Here is a 4,608-nt window from a genome sequence, read left to right on the forward strand (position 1 = left end):
AACTCATGGGATCTGCTCCTCCATGCAACACAGAACCCCCTGGAGTTGGGAAGAAGGTTTATGACAGGAGAGGGCTTTTTAATTTAGCAGACAGAATGAGAGACACTAGTTGGAAGCAGAAGCTAGACCAATTCAAACTGGGGATAATATGCAAATATTTACTAATGAGAGTAATTAACCACTGGGACAATTTAACTAAGCACATGATTTCTCTATTTCAGTCTTTAAGTGTAGGCTTTTGTGGATCACAAAACTGATTACGCGTCAACAGTGTGAGGCCATTGTGAAAAGGCTGCTATTCTGGGGTGTATTAACAGGAGTTTTGTATGTAAGACACAATAGGTAATTGTCCTACTCTACTCAGCACAGGTAAGGCCTCAGCTGGAGTCCTCTGTCCAATTCTGAGCACCACAGCTTAGGAAGCATGTGAACAAATTGGAGAGAGTCCAGAGGAGAGCAACAAAAATGGTCAACAGTTTAGAAAGTCTGACCTCTGAAGAAAGATTTAAAAAACTGGGCATGTTTAGTCTTGAGAAAAGAAGACTGAGCAGTGACCTGATAACTATATTCAGGGCTGTTATAAAGGCGATGGTGATCAGGTGTTCTCCAGGTCCTTTGAAAGTAGGACGAGAAGTAATGGGTTTAATCTGCAGCAAGGGAGATTTAGGTTAGATATTAAGAAAAACTTTCTAACTATCAGGTTAAGCTCTGGAACAGGTTTCCAGGGGAGGTTGTAGAATTCCTGTCACTGGAGATGTTGGACAAACACCAGCCAGGGATGGTCTCGTCTGGATTTACTTGGTCCCACCTCAGCACAGGGCACTGGACTTGATGACATCTCAAGTTCCTTCCCAGCCCTTCATTTCTACAATACTGTCACTATTAAAGTAGGGTGACCATATGTACCATTCTGCCTGGGACAGTCTCGTTTTTAAGCTCTGTCCTGGCTGTCCCAACCTTTTTTTACAAAAATGGGCATTTGTCCCGTTTGCTCTTCCCAACAGATCAGTTGGCAAAAGCAAACAAACAAATGCCCGGTTTACCAAAAAAAGACAGGTGCGCTCCCCTATGGGGGGCACAGAGGAACTTGGGAGGGGGCAATGTGAGATGCTGGGCAGCAGGGCTCTGGGGTGAGCCCCAGTCCCGGGCGGTGTGGAGCTTGGGGTGAGGAGTCAGCCCCAGCCATGGGTGGCATAAGACACGGAGCTCAGGAGGAGGCTTGGGGTCAGCTTCAGCCCTGGGCAATGTGTGTGGGGTGACTCTGGCGAGATCTGCAGTCAGGGGGCGGGAGGGTTTGGGCTCAGGCGAGCTCCAGCCATCCCATTTTTACTGTAGGTCTTACTTTTTATGGTCACTCTACTTAAAAGTGTGTGGCAGCCCCGAGTCAACAGCCTGTCACTATTCAGCAGAGCACTTAGGTTTCAGGTTCACACTTTATAGTGTTACATTTATAAATGGTTTCCAAGGGGTTATAAAGGCATGATAGATGTTATAAGCATGCTACAGACCTGAGTAGCATGCGTTATAGATGGTTACAAGCACATCAGTATAAGGCGTCATACAATGGTTATAAGCCATGGTTATACACAACCTGTGGACCCGCTGGACTTTTTATAACTATCAATTAACTGTTTATTAAAACATCTATTACTTGTTTGTTGAATCTTTATGATGGAGCCTTACTCTAAAGAGACTTTGAACATGTGCCTAGTACAGAATGATACCGCCTAGCTAATTCAGCAACTCCAAGCCTGTTTGTGAAAAGGGGCAGTTTGATGAGTCTTCTGACAAAAAATTTGGCAGGAAACAAGTTGCTGAATAGTCAAAATGGGACATTTCCGCATATTCTAACTGGAAAAAAAAAAGACTTTTTGCTTCTCGATTTTTAGTAAATCTGAAAAATGTTGACGCTGAAACAAAATGTTCCGACTGACCCAGAACAAATTAGTTTTCAGTTAGTAAATGTCAGAGCCAGGCATAAGCAGACTAAGCAATTGCTTAGGGCCCGAAACAGCTCAAGACCCCCCATGTGCTGTTTATTATGTGTTGGGGGAGGGACCCAGAAATATTCCTGCTTAGATCCCCCAATGGGCTAGCACCAGCGCTGGCAAAAGTGTTCAAGATGGCAACTTTCATCGCAAGTTGGGAAGGGATTTTTTTTTTCATATCTCATGAGCCAGCGTAACCACCTCCCATGAAGCTCTGTGTTGTCAGATGCTGGCTGCATGTGTGGTCTCTCTGTGTGCTGCACTGGCTCTGGCCAGGCAGCCCGTACAACGGACTCCGATCAAACCACCCAGGAAGACCACAGGCCTCGGTTTAGTAGTGAAGGCACCTGGCCAGGTTTTCTGTTGACGAAGCATGGTATATAGCGCCTGGCAGACGCTACAGGGATACTAAGACGTGTGCCCATGACAATGGACGCAGCTCGGTGAATGGCGGGACTTTCCATTGCTCCCTCAGCTGGCCAAAGACACTCCAAGACCCCGCCTTATACACGATACAAACCAGTTACGTACGGCCCCTCTGACATAGATAGTTACCATCCTTTACCTCGTACCTGTTGGTTCAATCAAAACATCTCTGTCCATCACCCTGGCATCCTGACCTTATCTCTAAGAGAGGTCAGCACGTTCCTGTTCTCTTTGGGGCATGTGTTTGTACCACACTTGGTACCATCCGGGGTGTTCTGGACTGTGCAGGTGTGAGTGCCCTGTGCCTAGCATGTTTTAGGAATGTGGGTGTTTTTGCAATACCAGCCCTATTCCTGTGACCTGCAAGCAGGCGTGTTTTATAACAGGGCCTGACTTCCGCTCACAGCCCGACTATTGCTAATGTTGCTTTATATTAGCCAGGCTTGATCTCTACTTTAATTCAGGCCTCATAGTGGGCCTCTTCTACAAGGCCCCGTGGCTCAGGCTCTCTCTCCACGACATTCTGCTAAGGACGTTTAATTCTGCTCCCACTGTACAGACAAAGCCAGAAGATCTCACTGACCAACTGCCCCCCCGGCACGATTCGCTCAGACACATGAGCTGATGACGCCCAGGCAGCAAATTGCATAACACTCCTTGACCTCAGCGTTGTTACTTATCACTTGTATTGTGGTTTCACACTCCTGGCCCCCTCCAAACTCCATCCTGCAACAGATTCTCTCTCCCCCACTGCGCGCACACACACACACACACATGCACACACACACACACACACAGTGAGCCAGGTGGTGGGAGGCACCTGCGAGCAGCGGGTCCCAGGGGAAGGAGCTTCTTTGGTTCTTAGCAGCTAAGCCCCTGCAAAAGCCAATCCTTCAGCCCAGCCCAGCCTGACTGCTGTAGAGTTGCCAGATGTCCGGTTTTCGACCGGAACACCCAGTTGAGAAGGGACCCTGGTGACTCCCGTCAGAGCCGGTTCCGCTGCTCGCATTGGTCGGGGACCGCAGCCAATGGGAGCTGCGGGGGCGGCGCGCAGAGCCACCTGGCTGCACACCCATGTAGAAGCCCGAGTGGGGACATGCTGCAGCTTCCAGGAGCTGCTTGAGGTAAGTGCTGCCCAGAGCCTGCACCCCGACCCCCTCCTGCACCCCTGCCCCAGCCCGGATCCCCCTCCTGCCCTCCAAACCCCTCGATCCCAGCCCGGAGCATGGTCCTGCACCCCAGACCCCACACCCCCTCATGCTCCCACAACACCGTAACCCAGCCCAGATCCCCCTCCTGCCCTCCGAACTGCTTGGTCCCAGCCCAGAGCATGCTCCTGCACCCCAAACCCCTCATCCCCGCTGGGGGATATTGTTGGGGTGGTTGTTTAATAGAAAGCAGGGGCAGGGCAGCTTCCCCCAGCACCACGTCCTTCTCCAGGCTCCCAGTCACCTCAGACACCCTCCATCCTGGCTCTGCTCCAGCCACGAGCCCCTGCCTTCCCCGCCTGCTCTTCCCGTGGCTTCTCGTGCCCACCACAGACCGTGGCACTGTGGTGACGGGGGAGGGCAGAGGTGGCAGGGGCTGGTCTAAAGCCATGCTCCGCTCCAGAGGTGGGAGCCCCTGTGCGCTACAGCCTTGAAAACCTGCCAACTCCCCATATGAGGACACACACACACAGTATAGATAGATATAGGTGTGACGTTGCACTCCATATGCTTTATGAAAATATGCCAATGAATGTGAATATGATGTCCTGAAATATGCTTTATGCAAAAGGTCTCTTGTAAGGTATCATTACAAAGCTTATAATCTACTGAGTGTAGTCATCCTAACTGTATGCATGTATCATTCTTGTATCTGAAGCTAGAAATACAAAGTATAACTCTGAGGGCCTATTGTAATTATGCAAAGGGTGGGCCATTAACGGTGGTTTAGAATCTTGATGGCTCCCATTGACTAGAACAACTGGTTGTAAATGGTTTATTTACCTGCAAGCCTTCCTGTGTATGTGTGGGCCAGCCCATAGGTAATGAAGAATGAGGTCTCACAGGGACATGTGACCATGTCACCTGATACTGGAATCCATCTTAAATTTGGTACTTTTCCATTTAGAAGGAGGGGTGGGGACCCAGAGAGACAAAAGATTCCCGCCTTGTGCCAAAGCTATAAAAGGGGGTGGAGCAGGACAGAG

Source organism: Mauremys reevesii, linkage group 4, assembly GCF_016161935.1.
Source record: "Mauremys reevesii isolate NIE-2019 linkage group 4, ASM1616193v1, whole genome shotgun sequence".
Taxonomy (NCBI): domain Eukaryota; kingdom Metazoa; phylum Chordata; order Testudines; family Geoemydidae; genus Mauremys; species Mauremys reevesii.